Source organism: Trichechus manatus, unplaced genomic scaffold, assembly GCF_000243295.1.
Source record: "Trichechus manatus latirostris isolate Lorelei unplaced genomic scaffold, TriManLat1.0 scaffold00069, whole genome shotgun sequence".
Taxonomy (NCBI): domain Eukaryota; kingdom Metazoa; phylum Chordata; class Mammalia; order Sirenia; family Trichechidae; genus Trichechus; species Trichechus manatus.
The window spans coordinates 8,901,589-8,921,403 of NW_004444005.1; the positions used below are offsets into that span (position 1 = coordinate 8,901,589).

General features: G+C 47.3%; 1 protein-coding gene across 1 annotated transcript in view; it reads right to left on the reverse strand.

Annotated features, from left to right (window-relative positions):
* The window catches only part of CERK (ceramide kinase), an 82,073-nt gene that overhangs the window by 41,878 nt on the left and 20,380 nt on the right, over positions 1-19,815 (reverse strand). The window lies entirely within an intron of this gene.

The window sequence follows — 19,815 nt, forward strand, 5'->3', positions numbered from 1 at the left end:
CCCAGAGTCTCACGTCTGCAGCGCACGCTGACTCCTGCCGGGTCACATGCAGCATAAACGCCCCCGGGTATACCCATCACAAACTGCTAAACACTCGGCCTTCACTAACGACAGAAGGTGAGCTTGCCCGTGAAAATGACGATGAAGAGGGGTACTTCTGCCCACAACTGCCTAGGAGAATACAGAAATATCACGCAGATGACAAACTCAATCGAAGGGGTCAAACTGCTGCTGTTCCTTCCCTGCCCGCGAGCCCCCCTCTGCAACCAGCTCTGTGTGTCTGTCTGTACCATTGACATCCCATCCAGGGTACAGAGCTGAGCTGCTACCTCTCCAGGCAGGGCACCCAGGTCTGTCAGGGTGGTAACGAGTACTGCTCCCCCGCTGCTAAGAGCATCCCCAAGGGAAGCCCCCTGTAATGCTGGAGTGGCTTTGCAGACCACCTGATGGCTGGGGTTACCCCTCAAGTTCATCAGCACCTGCTTCAGTTTGAAAACAAGACGGGACAAGAGCCTGCCAGTTTACACGCCCAAGAGTCAAATCAACAATCACGTAGTAACGTCCACCACGTGGCCACTTGGTCTACTACATGGGAAAACAGTGGTCAAGGCAGGTCCCTGCCTCAAACCCACTGAGTACCAGTGTGAGGCTGTGACCCAGGAAGAAGGCGGCCACACTCACGGCCTCTAGGTGGGCAGAGTGTGGGCCAGCCGGCTCTGCTGGGCCTTACCCAGCACCCCACAGGCCGCTGTGGCCCTGCCTGAGCGCTTTGCATGGAAGAACCTCCGGGGACCCGTCTGCAATTATAGACGAGGAAACGGAGGCACTGACCGGTGTGTTTCAGGGCCACCCCACACCACGGCCCTGTGTTACTGGTGGCCTGTGTCCCTCCTAACAGCCGGGGGGCCTGCCCCCAGAGCCCCACACACACACTCAGGTGTCCACGCTGCCGCGTTCCGCTCAAACCCCGCTCTGAATAAAATGGATGGCCAGCGGCTGCCTGGGCCCTTCTTGTGCCGGCTCTCCCGTGACTTTAGGGGCTGGACGGGGCAGCATCATTTACAACTGCAGTCTCAACTCAGAAGAGGAAAAGGAGGGAAGAAAGTGGATTTCTCATGAGAACAAAGGGCATTTTGAGGGCAGAACATAAATCCAACCAGTTTTCAATCTCTCTTCAAGTGTGAGATATTAAATAACTTAATTTCAGTCCCAAACATGCAAATCTGGAAACTACTTCCCCGGCTCCCCTGTTCAACCCCAGGTAATTCTCAATGGTTTTTTCCGATAAAGAAAGCATCTTCTAACACCGTAATGTTCCTAGTTTCCACCCTGTGTCTGTCAGTCTGTCCTGCTGCGGTGGCTTGTGTGTTGCTGTGAGGCTGGAAGCTCTGCCACTGGTATTTCAAATACCAGCAGGGTCACCCATGGAGGACAGGTTTCAGCAGAGCTTCCAGAGTAAGGCAGACTAGGAAGAAAGGCCTGGAGATCTACTTTTGAAAATTACCCAGTGACAACCCTATGGAACACAACAGAACATTGTCCTATATAGTGCTGGAAGGCGAGCCCTTAAGTTACAAGGCACTCACATACACAGTGGTGACAACAATGGTCTCCAGCAGACCAACGACCTGGCAGAACCAAGCAACCCTTCAATCTGTTTTACATGGGGTCACCATGAGTCAGAGCCGACTTGACAGCAACAACAGCAACAGATCTGTAAACTCAACAGAAATGGGAAATTAGTCCTGGAGTATAATGTTTCCAAATTAGGACCATTCGGGATGGAAGGGAGGAGGCGCGTCCTCCAAGCTCCAGGACAAGGCAGGCGGCGGGTGGTTCGAAGGCGGTAAGACAGACAAGGCCACGTGACCACCACCTGTCCCACTCACCTACCGAAGAGGTAGCAGGTATTGTCATGCAGGGACACACTGAAAGTGTGGATTTTATGTGAAATCTCTAGATTTTAGAGTGTTGGCTGCCGTTCAAAACCGAAACACAAAAAAAAACTTACTGTGCAAACAAGTCAGACAAAAAACTATCCGTGTGAAGGCCACTGTCTACTGTCTGTCGTGGGGAGGGAACGCTGTTGTTATTAGGTGCCGTCGGGTCAGTTCCGGCTCACAGTGACCCTGTGCGGTTACAGCGACCACGTGGATGACCCTGTGCGGTTACAGCGACCACGTGGATGACAGATGAAATCTCTGCCCCTTAACTACAGTGATCTCACCCTGTCGAGCCTGGCCCAAGACACTAAAGCGAAATCAGATTTCTATCATGAAAACAAACCAACGTAGCTCCTTATCGACTTTTTACGAGCCTTGCCCCAGGTTACTTGTCCAAAAGAGGCATGGCAGGTCCTGTCAGACTCAGCAGACGCCGTGTGTCAGAAAAGTGCTGTTTACTGGTCTACCTGAATAAGGAAGTGTGCTCTGGCCACCCTTTCTTCTTCGTGGTTTACTTTAATAACAAAATATCAAACTCTGAGTACAGCCTAACTATGATAGGCTCACCCATACCATCGATCATGGGGATGGGGCGGGACCGGGCAACATTTCGTGCTCCTGTACGTGAGGTCGCCATTACTCAGAGCCGACTTGACAGCAACTAACAACACAGCCCAGCGAGCCCCTGAAGTTCCTGAAGTTCAGATGAGGCCCCTGATCATTACAACTTGCTGTTATCTGAACCAGCACGTGTGGCCTCTGAGCCTTGCCTGCATGCCCACGGGTGTCTTCTTCATTCCCGGGACACATCTCGGGTGATAGTAGCCGCCCCCACTGGGACCCGCCCCGAAGGCCCTTCCGTGCCCCTGACCAGCCCGGCATGCGTCTCTGTGTGCTGGGCCTGCCCGCCAGCTGCGAGCCTGGCACCGTGGTGGGCCCAAGGCTGCCCGCGGACCAGCCCTCCTCTGCTGTCCTCTCCCCAGTGCCGGAGCCAAGGCCAGCCCGAGTTCTCCATCTCTCTTCACGGCAGCCAAAGCAACAGCGTGAACTCGGGCGCAAACCTGCTGAGGCCGAAACCCGGCTCTGGCCCCTCCCAGCTGTGTGAACCTGGACACGTTACTGTGAGCCTTGGCTGCCTCATCTGTAAAATGGGGATACTCGGGGATTAGCTGGAGCATCACAGGTGGGGTGCTTAGGGGAGTGCATGGGTCCCGAGCTGTGTGATGCCCGTGAGCCACAAGCATATTCGCCTTGGCCCTGACATCAGTACCATCCTGTACTGCCATTCAGCTGCAGGTGGGGTAAGCCTTCTCCGAGACTGTCCTGTCCTTGAGGGACATTTTTTTTTTTTTTATTGTACTTTAGATGAAGGCTTACAGAACAAATAGTTTCTCATGAAACAGCAGTACACATATTGTTTTATGACACTGGTTAACATATATTAACAACCCCACAACATGTCAACCCTCTAACTTCTCCACCTTTTTTTTTTTGGTGAAAATATACATAGCCAAAAATACACCATTTCAAAAATTTCTACATGCACAGTTCAGTGACATTGACTACACTCTTCCAATTGTGCTGCTATTCTCGCTTAAGACGAAGGCTTACAGAACAAAATAGTTTCTCATTTAACAGTTACTACACATGTTGCCCTATGACAATGGTTAACAATCTCACAACACATCAACAATATCCTTACTCAACCTTGGGTTCCCTATCACCAGCTTCTTGTCCCCTTCTGCCTTCTGGCCCTTGTCACCGGACTACTGTACCTCATTAGTCCCATTTGGTTTTATGGGACTGTCCACTCCCCGGCTGAACGGTGAACCTCAGAGATAACTTCACCACTGAGCTAAAAGGGTGTCTGGGGGCCATATTCTCAGGGTTTCTCCAGTCTCCTTTAGGCCAGTAAATCTGGTCTTTTTTTTGTGAGTTAGAATTATGTTCTACATCCTTCTCCAGCTCTGTCCAGAACCCTCTGTTGTGATCCTGGTCAGAGCAGTCAGTGGTGGTAGCTGGGCACCATCTAGCTGTACTGGACTCAGTCCAGTGGAGGCCTTGGTAGCTGTGGACAATTAGTCTTTCAGACTAATCTTTTCCTTGTATCCTGTTCTCTTCATTCCCCCTTGCTCCCAAAGGGATGAGACCAGTGGAGTGTCTTAGATGGCTGCTCACAGGCTTTTAAGACCCCAGACACTACTCACCAAGGTAGAATGTAGAACACTGTCTTTATATACTGTGTTATGCCGATTGAGCTAGATGTTCCCCGAGACCATGGGAGGGACATTTTTTTTTAATTGTGCTTTAAGTGAAAGTTTATAGTTCAAGTTACTTTCTCATACAAACATTTATACACACATTGTTATGTGACCCTAGTTGCTCTCCCTATACTGTGACAGCACACTCTTCCTTTCTACCCCGGATTTCCCGTGTCCACTCAACCAGCTCCTGTCCCTTTCTGCTTTCTCATCTTGCCTCCAGACAGGAGCTGCCCATTTAGTCTCATGTATCTACTTGAGCCAAGAAGCACACTCTTCACAAGTATCATTTTATGTCCCATAGTTCAGTCTAATCTCTGAAGAGTTGGCTTTGGGAATGGTTTTAGTTCTGTTCTAACAACGTCCAGGGGCCACGTCTTCCAGGGTCCCTCCAGTCTCAGTCAGACCATTAAGTCTGGTCTTTTTACTAGAATTTGAGTTCTGCACCCCACTTTTTTCCTGCTCAGGGACTCTCTGTTGTGTTCTCTGTCAGGGCAGTCATTGGTGGTAGCCGGGCACCATCTAGTTCTTCTGGTCTCAGGCTGATGCAGTCTCTGGTTTATGTGGCCCTTTCTGTCTCTTGGGCTAATATTTTCCTTGTGTCTTCGGTGTTCCTCATTCTCCCTCACTCTAAGGTGGATTGGGACCAATGGATGCATCTTAGATGGATGCTCGCTAGCTTTTAAGACCCCAGATGTCACTCACCAAAACGGGATGCAGAACATTTTCCTAATAAACTTTGCTATGCCAATTGACCTCAATGTCGCCTGAAACTATGGTCCCCAGACTCTCACCCCTGCTACTCTGTCCCTTGAAGTATTTGGCTGTACTCAGGAAACTTCTTAGCTTTTGGTTTAGTCCAGTTGTGCTGACTTTCCCTGTATTGTGTGTTGTCCTTTCCTTCACCTAAGATAATTCTTGTCTACTAATTAGTGAATACCTCTGTCCCTCCCTCCCCACCCTCGTAATCATCAAAGAATGTTTTCTTCTGTGTTTAAACCTTTTCTTGAGTTCTTATAATAGTGGTCTCATCCAGTATTTGTCCTTTTTGTGTCTGACTAATTTCACTCAGCATAATGCCTTCCAGATTCATCCACGTCATGAGATGTTTTGCAGATTCATCATTGTTCTTTATCTCTGCGTAGTATTCTATTGTGTGGACATACCATAATTTGTTGATCCGTTTGTCCACTGATAGGCACCTAGGTTGTTTCCATCTTTTTGCTATCGTGAACAGTGTTGCAATGAACATGGGTGTGCATATGTCTATTCGTGTGACGGCTCTTATTTCTCTAGGATATATTCCAAGGAGAGGGATTGCTGGATTGTATGATACTTCTATTTTTAGTTTTTAAGGAAGCGTCAAATCGATTTCCAAAGTGGTTGTACCATTTTACATTCCCACCAGCAGTGTATAAGTCTTCCAGTCTCTCCACGACCTCTCCAGCATTTATTATTTTGTGTGTTTTGGATTAATGCTCGCCTTGTTGGGGTGAGATGGTATCTCATCGTACTTTTGATCTGCATGTCTCTAACGGCTAATGATCATGAGCACTTCCTCATTTATCTGGTAGCCGCCTGAATATCTTCTTTGGTGAAGTGCCTGTTCATATCCTTTGCCCATTTTTAAATTGGGTTATTTGTTCTTTTGTTGTTGAGGTTTTGCAGTCTCTTGTAGATTTTAGAGATTAGACGCTGATCGGATTTGTCGTAGCCCAAATTTTTTTCTCCCAGACTGTAGGTTGTCTTTTCACAGTTTTGGTGAAGTCTTTGGATGAGCATAAGTGTTTGATTTTTAGGAACTCCCAGTTATCTAGTTTCTCTTCTGGCGTTTGTACATTGTTAGTTAATGTTTTGTATTCTGTTTATGCCATGTATTAGGGCTCTTAGCATTGTCCCTGTCTCTTCCTCCATGAGCTTTACCATTTTGGATTTTATATTTAGTCGTTGAAACATTTTGAGTTAGTGTTTGTGCAGAGTGTGAGGCATGGGCTTGAGGGACATTTTGCCCCTACTTGGAATTATGCTACCTGCACAACAGGGCTCACCAAAGCTTCCGAATGTCAGAACAGCTAGCTGGTGTGACAAGGAGAGAAGTCATAATCTGCTTTCCAGGTGAGCTGGAAATGCTCTCTGGAGAGGGAGGAGGAGGTAAGGTGGATTTACATAAAAGGGAAGGAGAGAAGTGCACTCAGATGTAAAAGGGCCAAAGATTAGACCAGGAGAGGAAAGCCAGCACCAGGCATGTTTTCTTGGAAAAGTGCATAGACCAGTTTAACCGTCTTTAGCTGAGGTCCACAGGAAGCAAGGGGGGGTAGCGGTGGGGGTGGAGGGGGTGCTGGGCTGGCAGGGCCCACTGGCACCTGGTGGGAGCCCTATAGGTTTCTGTGGGCTGAGTTAATGTCTGGTGCAGGATGTGAGGCTTACTTACTTAACCTTTCTAGATAATTCTAGGCACAAAACCACTGAAATCCTCATACCCCAAAATATCTCAAGGTGTACTTTTTTCTCTTGAAGAGTCTTCAATTATCAGATACTTTAAATGGCAAGTGTATCATGGTTTTATCTCAATCCTTAAAATGAGTCACAAAGATCTAAGTGTCAGCCTGAGAAGCCGTAGAGCAGGCCCAGAGCTGCCATCGACTTCTGTTCTTAGTCAAGGTTTATTTAGAGTCCACTATGTGGCGACTGGCACAGTGGTTAAGAGCGTGGCTGCTAACCAAAAGGTTGGCAGTTCAAATCCACAAGCTGCTCCTTGGAAACCCTATGGGGCAGTTCTACTCTGTCCTATAGGGTCACTATGAGTCAGAATCAACTCAATGGCAACAAGTTTGTATTTATGTGGCAACTGGAGCCCTGGCAGCACAGTGGTTTAAGCGTTCGGCTGCTAACTAAAAGGTTGGTGGTTCAAACCCATCAGCCACTCCACAGGAGAAAGATGTCGCAGTCTGCTTCCATGAAGATTACAGCCTTGGAAACCCTACAAGACAGTTCTATTCTGTTCTATACGGCCGCTATGAGTCAGAATTGACTTAACAATGGATTTGGCTTTTTTATGTGGGCACCTGCTTCCGAAAAGTCACAGCCTTGAAAACCCTGTGGAGTAGTTCTACGCTGCACACATGGGGTCGCCACGAGTCGGAATTGACTCAACGCCATCTAACGACAACAATGTGGCAGACAAAAGGTCCCTGGGAGGTATAACTGGTCAATATGATCGGCTGCTAACCGAAAGACTGGACGTTCAAGTCCACCCAGAGATGCCTTGGAAAAAAGGCCTGGTGATCTACTTCTGAAAAATCAGCCAATGAAACCCCTATGGAGCACAGTTCTACTCTGCACACATGGGGTCGTCATGAGTCGGCGTCGACTCGACGGCAATAGGTTTGGTCTGGCTGCTGGTTTATGGGCAGACACCGTTCTAGACAGGGAGGTGGGGTGTGAATGCACAAAGCCCTGCCCTCGTGTAGCTACCATTCTGATGAAGGGTGACATCACTACGCAATAACATCAACATCCACAACTCCTGTTAGAGCAGGCAGCAGGGTGAGCAGAGCCAGGGGACTCGATGGAGGTGTGGGAACAAGCCCTGAGACTACCAACCACGGGCACAGCCAGTGCAAAGGTCCTGAGGCACAAGGGTAAGATGAGGAGCAGGAGACGGGCCTGCTTTCCTCTTGAGGGAAGTGGGACCCAGAGCTGTGGACAGTCAATCTGCCTACATCCCTATGCCAGGAGAGTCACTTCCAGGCAGCCAGCACTACCAGCCCTGGGTGACTCGGATGCCCCGTCACACCTCACAGGTGGACAGTGCACACTAGGGGTTATCCTAAGCTCACAGCTCTCGCCACTCACAAGAGAGACAGACAGACAGAGAGGGAGAGGGCAGAGACAGAGAGAGAAAGAGAGACTGAGCCAGAGAGAAATCGAGAGAGAGAGAAGCGTTCGGGGGCCTGGGACTGGTGGCTGCCGACTCTACCTGCCAGCTCTACCTGCAGGCTTCACCTGATGCGCACAAAAGTCGCAGGAGGAGAGGGTCGTGGGCAGGTTATTCAAGTCAAGACAGGCCACCTGGCATGGGCGACCCAGCACAGGAATGCGCCCGCTGGGGCTGAGGGCACACATGGCCTCCAGACTGGGTGATCACAGCTCCTGGGCATGGCAGGCCACAAGGAAGCCAAACCCAGACGATGGGGACCTTCACAGACTCTGGAAGGCAGGACCCCCAAATTCTTCTCTCATCAGCCAGCTGACCAGAAAGCCGCTGCTGGATTGCGGGGAGATGGGCGGACAGAACAAGGAGATAGGGAAGCAAGGGGCTGCTGGGGTCATTGCATGAACACACTCTCCCCCTGGGAGGTGAGGGGGTGGGGATGTTCTTGACGAAGCCTCGGGGGTCTTCTGATGAGGACTCAGGGGTCTTCTGATGAGGACTCAGGGGTCTTCTGATGAGGACTCGGGGGTCTTCCTCCCTGGACAATGCACTCCATGACATGCAAGGTGGTTGACTCTGGTAGCCCGTTTGCTCCTCAGAGCTGGGTTGCAGAAAGTCAGTGGCTGCTCTGCCTGTGAGCAGGGGGGAAAGCGCACCCCAGAAGTCTCTGCATCCCCATCCCCGCTGTGAACAGTAATGGCAAAGAGACACCACAGCCACTGCTGACACATCACTGTCACTGCCCCATGAAGGAATGTCATTAACAGAATCTGTTATGACACAGATACATCAACGTGTCCCTCTGAAAAATACACCTGAAAACAAGGGCCGAGTTTGTGACATCTTAAACCGAACTCTGCCTTGGAGGGGGAACAGGGAGGTGCTGCTGAAGGGGCATGGAGCTTTGGCTGCGGTGATGGAAACATTGGCGAATGGACGGTGGTGGTGGTTGCGTGACACAGTGAACGTAATTAATGACACTGAATCGTGCACGTAAAAACAGTTGAGACGGCGAATGTTTTGTTATATACATTTCACCAGAATAAAATTTCAAAAAAATAGTCATTTAAAAATAATAATAATTCTGACTTTAAAGGGATTTCGTATCACCTTTGTCACACGAGTCAGAACCGACTCAACGGCAATGACAGCATTACCTTGTAAAGCACAGGTTCCTTCACACCTGGGACACCCAGTAATCCTGGGGCACACACAGGCAACCGTCAGCACTTTACAGAACAACCCAGCGGCCTGCCCGAGACCCGATGGGTGTAGGTGGTTTACTCAGCCCAACCCAGCGTCCTCACAGGCGTGCCACGCTCCAGGGTCCTCTGCACAGATTCCGTTCTCACTGAGCTCAGGGCCTGACGTGGAAAATCCAAATCCAGACTTTTCCGGAAACCTTACTGCCGTGGCTTCTGTGGATGATTCATTCCACCTGCACAGGTCCGCTTTTTGGCCAATCCATCAACCAGCTGGTGTCAAGTCGACCCTGACTCATGGTGACCTCGTGTGTATCTGCGTAGAACTGTGCTCCATAGGGTGTTCAGGGGCTGATTTTTCAGAAGCAGATCGCCAGGTCTTTTCTTCTGAGGAACCTCTGGGTGGACTTGAACCACCAACCTTTCGGTTAGCAGCCAAGCACGCTAACTGTACCACCCAGGGGCGCCAGCCAATCCATAGAACTGGGCTTTTCCTGTTAAGCTACAAGTTCTGGAGAGAAGAGCCAGAGCTTACACAACCATGTCTCCCAGGCTGTGGGTTCCAGGAGGTGCTGCCTTAATCCTAGAACCATTTCTGTTAAACCAGCCAACCGACATGCAGAAAAGCGGTCCACTGTCCACTTTACACTTGCATTTGGGGCACGTTTTCACCTCTCATTCACGCCTCTACCCATGTGAGATGTTGTCCTAGCACCTCCCTCGCAGAGATAGGAAAGGGGGCCAGAGAACCTCAGGGGCCTGCCAGTGCCGCCCAGGAATGCAGGGCTGGGAACAGGCTAACTGCCGCTCAGAGAACCCTGCCCCTTCTCCCTTTCCGCACTGCTACACAAGCCAGTGGGGTTACTTAACAAACCCCAATCCCGTGTCCTTGATGAGGGAGCACTCAGGATTTGAGTCCGCTCTGAATCCCCTCTGCCATCTACCAGCGGTGGCTTCTCCAAGCCCCAGATCCCTGTCTCTAAAGTGGGGATGATAACAGGACCCCTTGAAAGTCCTGCTGTGAAGACTGCGTGAGGTTACGAACACCAAGCACCGTAAGGACGCAGTCAACAGCAGCACAGCTAACAAACAGCACTAAGACTGGACCTCCCGCCTCGCCCACGACAACCTCTCTCCCCCACTGGTGAAGCTAAGAGCTCTGGACATGACACACACTCTTAGTGGTCGAGTGCTCTCGTCTCTTGTCATTGGGTAAGTGCTGTTGAGTCAGTTCTGACTCATAGTGACCCCATGTACAACAGAACAAAACACCGCCTGGTCCTGTGCCATCCTCACAATCGTCATTATGTTTGAGCCCATTGTTGCAGCCACTGTGTCACTCCATCTCGTTGAGGGTCTTCCTCTTTTTCACTGACCCTCTACTTTACCAAGTATGATGTCCTTCTCCAGGGACTGATCCCTCCTGATAACATGTCCCAAGTACAAGAGACAAAGTCTCACCATCCTCACTTCTAAGGAACATTCTGACTGTACATCTTCCAAGACAGATTTGTTCATTCTTCTGGCAGTCCACAGTATATTTAATATTCTTCTAGTAGCGCTATAACTGAAATATCACGAGTGGATGGCTTTAACAAACAGGAATTTATTTTCTCACAGTTTAGGAGGCTGAAAGTCCGAATTCAGGGTGCCAGCTCTACGGGAAGGCTTTCTCTCTCTGTTGGCCCTGGGGGACAGTCCTTGTCTCTTCAGCTTCTGCTTCATTGGGGATCTCCATGTGGCTTGGCATCTCCCTTCCCCCATCTCTGCTTCCTGCTCTCTGCTAATCAGCTTGGTTTCTATCTTCAAGGAGATCAGCTTAAGACACACCCTACGTTGATATGGCCTCACTCATTAACATAATAAAGAAAACCCTATTCCCAAATGGAATTACATCCACAAGTGTGCATATATATATATAAAAACAACAAACCTGAGATACTTTCGTAAGCATGCTACGCTAATTATTTTTATAGCAACATGTAAAAAAAAATGGTACAGCAGCGCTTAAGAAATACCTCACGGGAGGAGGGTGCAGTGGGCAAACAAACACAGAAGGTGCGTGTTATTTGTGTAAAAATATGGTATCCCAGACTTGGAAACGAAGCTGGAAACTTGGAATTACTGATGGGCAAAGATGTAAAAAAAATCCCCCAGAAAGCCCATTCTCTCTGCCTCAAGGACCAGGAAAGCAGCAGCCTAGTGAACAGAAAACTTTCAGACAGAAACTGCTGTACTCCAGCCAAACAGCACAGAACTCTGTGGCCCCACCCTTACAAGCCAGCAGAGAACAAGTAGGGAGCCTAGACTTGTGCCCTTGGGAGGTTATAACAAGATGCCCCAACACTCTCACTAAGCTAGTGTCACAGAAGGTGGAGTAGGAAGCCAGGGCTGCCATCCTGTCGGGCCAGGAATGGACCCCACACCCCTGAGGTGAAAAGGGGGGATGACGTGGGGAGCCTGGACTTACAGCTCCCCAGCAGTAAGGAGGAGCCCCTCCTTGGGTGTCAACAGAAGCCTAGTGGGGGAACTTCTACCCTCACCTGGCAGGAAGCAGGTGGTGTCCCCTTTCCTGATGGAGAGTTATCAGAGGACACCAGCTGGATTGGGAAATTTAATATCCAGAATCTCTAACATACGACAAAACTGTCTTGGTTTGAACTGAAAATCACACATTGTAGAGTCAGAGAGGACCCTATGGCACCTGACAACAACAGGGGCAGGAGGGAGAGGGTAAAGGGGAGTTTGTTTGAGGGGCGTTAAGTTTACGTTAACAGGGGCATGGTGCTTTGGAAAAGGACGGGGATAATGGTGGCACAACAGAAAGAGCTCAAAATGGAATGCAGAGAGACAACAGATGCCAACACTGACTCAGGGCAGAGACCTGAGCTAGAACAACCTGGCAGAAGTTTTAAAGCCGCCATGGCAAAAGTGCTTCAACAAGCAATTCCAAACACGCCTGAAACAAATGAGAAAAACAGAAAACCTCAGCAAAGAAACAGACAGCAGACAAAAGAACCAAATGGAAATTTTAGAACTGAAATACAACAGCTGAAATAGAGAACACTATGGATGGGCTCAACAGCAGAATGGAGGGGACAGAAAAAAGAATCAGTGAACTGGAAGACAGAACAATACACACTACTCAATCTGAACAACAGAAAAAATAGGCTAAAAAATAAAACAAAACAAATAAACAATTACCCAGCCTGAACAACAGAGAAAAAAGAGACTTAAAAAAAAAAGAATAGTCTCAGAGACCTAGTGGGGGTGTAACAAAAGAGTGAACATGTGTATTACTGGAATCCCAGAAGTAGAAACGAAAGAGGGTGGGGCTGAAAACGTACTTAAAAAAAAAAAAATGCTGGAAACTTCTCAAACCTGGCAAAAGACATACACCAACAGATTCAACAAGGTAAGCAACCCTCACAGAGGATAAGCTGAAAGAATTCCACACTAAGATGCATGACAGTCAAACTTTGGAAAACTAAACACAAAGAAAAATTCTTAAAAGCAGTAAGAGAGAAACACCACATTACCTACAGGGAAAAACAATTCAGATAGTGGATTTTGCATGAGAAATCATGGAGGCTAGTGATGCAGTCACTCCTTAAAAAGTTTACACAGAGTCACCATTTGACTCAGTGAGGGACCATGGATCACTTTTGTGTGGCCTTGCTAGCCACTGTCTTGTTAACTCCCACGCAAGTGACTGGGCGAGACTGTGTGATAGAGTAATTGTGGCCCACCAAAGGGATTGGTCAGTCTTGCCATCCTGCTAGGTTTGAAATGAGCTACCCCAGAGGCAGAAAAGAGAAGATCCCACCACTACCAAGGAAGAACAGCCAGGAGCCAGCACATCTTTTGGATCCAAGATCCTGCGCCAAGAAGCTCCTGGACCCAGGAGACAAAAAGTGAGCTGTAACCATGAAGAGGGAGACCAGCAGGAGACAGCACGGTGTGCTTCCTGGCCACAGAGCAAGAAAGCTGAGTGCCTCTGAGCAGAGGCTGAGGGCCAGGGAGAGGTGTGCCCGCAAGCATGGCTGGGAAGAGGCTGTCCTGTTGGAAGAACTATATCCTTGAGTGTTCCTGAGCCTGAACTGTAACTTGTTACTTCCCTAATAAACCTCATAATCATGAGTGTGCTCTGTGAGTTCTGTGTGGCCATAGCGATGAATTATTGAACCCAGCAGAGAAGTAGAGATTGCCGTGGGAGGAACGGTTGGTGTCAGAACTGGTAGAGATGGCAGAGAGAGAAGGCATGTCTGACCTCTGCCTCATGGGAATCAGCCTTGGGATACTGGTCTTCATTCTCCTTTCCCCTTGTGAAGTTAGAGGAGGTCAGACACCGCCACCACACCGTTTCTACACTCAGCAATTCCACTACTAGGTATATGCCTGAGAAAACCACACAAAAACCTGCACACCAATGGTCACAGGAGCACTATCCCTAACAGCTGAACAGTGGAAACAACTCAAATGTCCATCAGCAAAATGTAGTATGCCCATACAATGCAGCATTACTCAGCCATAAAAAGGAATGAAGTCCTGATATACGCTACAGCATGGATGAAGTTGGCACAAAGGCCACATACTGTATGAGTCCATTTCTATGAAATGTCAGAATAGGAAATCCATAGACACAGGAAGTAGATCAGTGGTTGCCAAGGGCTAGAAGAGGGGAACAGAAAATAACAGCTAATGGGTTCTTTTTCGTTTCCCCCAACAATTTCTACATGTACAATTCAGTGACATTGATTAAACCCTTCAAGAGGTACAACCCTTCTATCTTTTTCCAAATCATTCCACCACCATTAACATAAACTCAGTGTCCCCTAGGCAAACTCCTCCTTCCCCCCTCCCTCCCATACATGTTGTTGTTGTTGTCGGGCACCATCGAGTCAGTTTTGACTCACAGCGACCCTACAGGGCAGAGTAGAACCGCCCCTATAGGGTTTCCAAGGAGCGGCTGGGGGATTTGAACTACCGGCCTTTTGGTTAGCAGCCAAGCTCTTAACCACTACGCCACCAGGGCTCCTCACATCTCTGGTAACCACTAATAATTTCTGGTTTCTATATATTTGCTAGAGGAGCCCGGGTGGCGCACAGGTTAAGTGTGTGGCTGATAACCAAAAGGTCAACAATTCAAACCCACCAGCTGCTCCATGGGAGGAAGATGTGGCAGTCGCCTCCAGTAAAGATTACAGCCTTGGAAACCCTTTGGGGCAGTTCTGCTCTGCCCTATAGAGTCACTATGAGTCAGACTCAACTCAATGAAAATGGGTTTATGTTGTTGGTAGGTGTCCAGTTCCAGCTCACAGCAAGCCTATGTACAACAGAACAAAACACTGCCCCATCCTGTGCCATCCTCACAATCCTTGCTATTTTTGACCCCATCGTTCCAGCTACTCCGTCAATCCATCTTGTTGAGGCTCTTCTTCCTTTTCACTGATCCTCTACTTTACCAACCATGACGTCCTTCTTCAGGGACTTGTCCCTCCTAATAACATGCCCGAAGTATGTCAGATGAAGTCTCACCATTCTCGCTTCTAAGGAGCATTCGCCCTGTACTTCTTTCAAGACAGATTTGTTCGTTCTTCTGGCAGTTCATGGTATATTCAGTATTCTTTGCCAACACCATAATTCAAACGCATCAATTATTGGTCCAATTGTGAGAATTTCTGTTTTCTTTACATTGAGGTGTAATCATACTGAAGGCTGAAGTCCTTGATCTTCATCAGTAAGTGCTTCAAGTCCTCTTCACTTTCAGCAAGCAAGCCTGTGTCATTTGCATATCACAAATTGTTAATGAATCTTCCCTTCGTCCTTAGGCTTCGTTCTTCTTCGTATAGTCCACTTCCTGGATTATTTGATCAGCATAGAGATTGAATAAGCATGGTGAAAGGACACAAAGGATACACCTTTGACACACATCTTTCCTGATTTTAAACCATGCAGCATTCCCTCATTTTGTTGGAACAACTATCTTTTGATCTATGTACAAGTTCCTCGTGAGCACAATTAAGTGTTCTGGGATTCCCATTCTTCCCAGTGTTACCCATACTTTGTTATGATCCACACAATCAAATGCCTTTGCATAGTCAATAAAACACTGGTAAACATCTTTCTGGTATTCTTTGCTTTCAACCAGGATCCATCTGACATCGGCAATGATATCCCTGGTTCCACGTCCTCTTCTGAATTCAGCTCGAATTTCTGGCAGCTCCCTGTCAATGTACTGCTACAACCATTTTTTAATTATCTTAGCAAGATTTTACTTGTGTGTGGTATTAATGGTATTGTTTGATAATTTCCGCATTCTGTTGGATCCCTTTTTTTTTGGAATGGGCACAAATACGGATCTCTTCCAGTCAGCTGGCCAGGTAGCTGACTTCCAAATTTCTTGGCATAGATGAGTGGGTGCTTCTAGCGCTGCACTGATTTGTTGAAACACCTCAATCGGTATTCTGTCAATTCCTGGAGCCTTGTTTTCACCAATGCCTTCAGTGCAGCTTGGACTTCTTCCTTCAATATCATCAGTTCTTCATCATATGCCACCTCCTGAAATGGCTGAATGTCGGCCAATTCTTTTCGGTACAGTGACTGTGTATTCTTTCCATCTTCTTTTGATGCTTCCTGCATCTTTCAATATTTTTTCCATAGAATCCTTCAATATTGCAACTCAAGGCTTGATTTTTTCTTCAGTTCTTTCAGCTTGAGAAATGCCGGCAGTGTTCTTCCCTTTTGGTTTCTTAACTCTAGGTCTTTGTATACTTCTTTATAACATTTTACTTTGTCTTCTCGAGCTGCCCTTTAAAATCTTCTGTTCAGCTCTTTTACTTCATCATTTGTTCTGTGTGCTTTAGATACTCTATGTTCAAGAACAAGTTTCAGAATCTCCTCTGACATCCATTTTGGTCTTTTCTTTCCTTCCTGTCTTTTTAATGACCTTTTGCTTTCTTCACATACGATGCCCTTCATGTTATTCCACAACTTGTCTGGTCTTCCGTCATTAGCATCTAACGTGTCAAATCTATTGCAATGGGCAAATCTGCTGCAAGACCTCTTTAAAGTGTTAAAAAAGCAAACATGTCACTTTAAGGTCTAAGGTGCGCCTCATCCAAGCCATGGCATGTTCAATCATCTCATATGTATGCGAAAGCTGGACAATGAATAAGGAAGACCGAAGAAGAATTTATCCCTTTGAATTATGGTGTTGGCAAAGAATATGGAATAGACCATTGTCTTAGGCTGGGTTCTCTAGAGAACAAAACCAGTAAAGTGTATAAATACGTATATAGAGAGAGACTATATCAAGGAAACAGCTCGCGCGATTGTAGAGGCTAGAATGTCTCAAGTCCATGAATCAGGGTAGAGGCCTCTCCCAAGTCACACAGCTGCAGAAGCTGGCAAGCCCAAGATCGGAAGGTCAGAGAGCAGGGCCCCCACTCACAGGCTGTGCAGATCGACGAATCCCAGGTTGGGCAGATAAGCTGACAGCTCAAGTCCCAAGAACGGGAGATGAGACGATAGGAAGCAGCCGCAGGATCCAGAGAGAGCAAAAAGCCAGAACGTCTGCTTATGTACAGATGCGGGCCATACCCCCAAGGAGATTCCCTTTCATCTGATTGGCTACTCAAAGTATATTCAATCATGGGAGCCATTACACTAAAACACGGAGAATCATGGCCCAGCCAAGTTGACACATAATCTTAACCATCACAACCATGGACTGCCAGAAGAATGAACAAATCTGTCTCGGAAGAGGTACACCCAGAATGCTCCTCAGAAGCGACAATGGTGAGACTTTGTCTCATGTACTTTGGACATGTTATCACAAGGGACCAGTCCCTGGCGAAGGACATCATGCTTGGTAAAACAGAGGGTCAGCAAAAAAGAGGAAGATCCTCAACGAAATGGACTGACACAGTGGCTGCAACAATGGGCTCAAACATGGCAAAGACTGTGAGGATGGAGCAGGACTGGGCAGTGATTCATTCTGTTGTACGTGGGGTAGCTATGAGTTCGAACCAACTCGACGGCACCTAACCACAATAATGGTTTTCCATGGTTGCAAAAATGGCTAACGTGCTTGGCTGCTAACCCAAAGACTGAAGGTTCGAGTCTCCCCAAAGGTACCTCAGAAGAAAAGCCTGGTCATCTACTTGTGAAAATTCAACCACTGAAATCCCTGTGGAGCAAAGTTCTACTCTGACATACGTGGGGTCGCCAAGACTAGGAATCAACTCGACAGTAAGTGTTATTTTTTTTTTTTTTAGTTTTCCATGGTATGAATGTACCACGGTTTGTTTAACCATTTATCCATTAAAGGACACCTGGATTATTACAAATCTTGCTGTTGTAGTTGTTGTTGAGTTGGCTGCGACTCGTGGCAACCTTATGTATAAGAAGACACTGCCTGATCCTGTGCCATCTTCACAATCGTTGGTACGTGCGGCTTTACAAATTAAGCTGTTATAAACATTCAGTGCAGGTTTTTGTGTGAACATAAATCTTCATTTCTCTGGGAAGAATGCCCAGCAGTGCAATGGCTGGGTTTTATGGTAGTTGCATGCTTAGTGTTTCAAGAAAACGCCACATCGTTTTCCAGAGCAGCTGTATCACTTCACATTCCCACTAGCAATGTATGAATGATCCACTGTTTCCACATCTGTGCCAGTATTTGGTGTTGCTGTTATTTTTTGCAAACGGTTACCGTGCTCAGCTGCTAACCCAAAGGTTGGACATTCCAGTGCACCTAGAGGCTCCTCAGAAGAAAGGCCTGGCAATCTACTTTTGAAAGATCAGCCATTGAAAACCCTATGGAGTCCACTTCTACTCTGACACACATGGGGTCGCCAAGAGTAGAAATCAACCCAGTGGCAACTGGTTTGGTTTTTGTTTATTGATTAGTATGCAAATCTAGAAAGATATTTGATACTTCTCTTTTTTTGTTTATTGTTGTAGTTTAAATGAAGTTTACATTTCAAGTTAGTCTCTCATACAAAAACTTATACATACATTGTTATGTGACTCTAATTGCTCTCCCCATACCATGACAGCACACTCCTCCTTTCCACCTCTGATTTCCCATGTCCATTCAACCAGCTCCTAACCCTCTCTGCCTTCCCATCTCACCTCCGGACAGAAGCTGCCCGTTTAGTCTCTTGTATGTACCTGAGCTAAGAGACACACTCCTCACGAGTATCACTTTATGTCCCACAGTCCAATCCCTGTCTGAAGAGTCGGCCTCAGAAACTGTTTTAGTTCTGAGCTGATAGAGAATCCAGGGGCCATGCTTTCTGGGGTTCCTTCAGTCTCAGTCAGACCATTAAGTCTGGTCTTCTTACTAGAATTTGAGTTCTGCACCCCACCTTTCTCCCGCTCCATCAGGGACTCTCCGTTGTGTTCCCTGTCAGGGCGGTCATTGGTGGTATCCAGGCACCATCTAGTTCTTCTGGTCTCAGGCTGATGAAGTCTCTGGTTTATGTGGCCCGTTCTGTCTCTTGGGCTAATACTTTCCTTGTGTCTTTGCTGTTCTTCATTCTCCTTTACTCCAGGTGGTTGGGACCAACTGATGCATCTTACATGTCTGCTTTTAAGACCCCAGACACCACCCACCAAAGTAGGATGCAGAACATTTTCTTAAGCTTTGTTATGCCAATTGACCTAGATGTCCCCTGAAACCATGGTCCCCAGACCCCACCCCTGCTACTCTGTCCCTCAAAGTGTTTGATTGTATTCAGGTAACTTATCTTTGGTTTAGTCCAGTTGTGCTGACTTCCCCTGTAGTGTGTGCTGTCCTTCCCTTCACCTAATTCTTATCTACTATCTAGTTTGTAAATAACCCTCACCCTCCCTCCCCACCCTTGTAACCATCAAAGAATGTTTTCTTCTGTGTTTAAACCTTTTCTTGAGTTTTTATAATACTGTTCTTATACCATATTTGTCCTTCTGTGACTGACTAAATTCACTCAGCATAATGACCTCCAGATTCTTCCATGTTATAGGATGTTTCACGGCTTCATCGTTGCAGTTCTTTATCATTGCGTAGTATTCCATGGTGTGGATATACCGTGACTCGTTTATCCATTCATCCATTGATGAGCACCGAGGCTGTTTCCATCTTTTTGCTAGTGTGAACAGTGCTGCAATGAACATGGATGCGCATATATCTATTCGTGTGACGGCTCGTTTCTCTAGGATATATTCCAAGGAGCAGGATTGCTGGATCGTACGGTACGTCTATTTCTAGCTTTTTAAGGAAGCGCCAAATCGATTTCCAAAGTGGTTGTATCATTTTACTTTCCCACCAACAGTGTACAAGTGTTCCCGTCTCTCCACAACCTCTTCAACATTTATTATTTTGTGTTTTTTGGATTAATGCTAGCCTTGCTGGGGTGAGATGATATCTCATTGTAGTTTTGATCTGCATTTCTCTAATGGCTAATGATCGTGAGCATTTCTTCATGTGT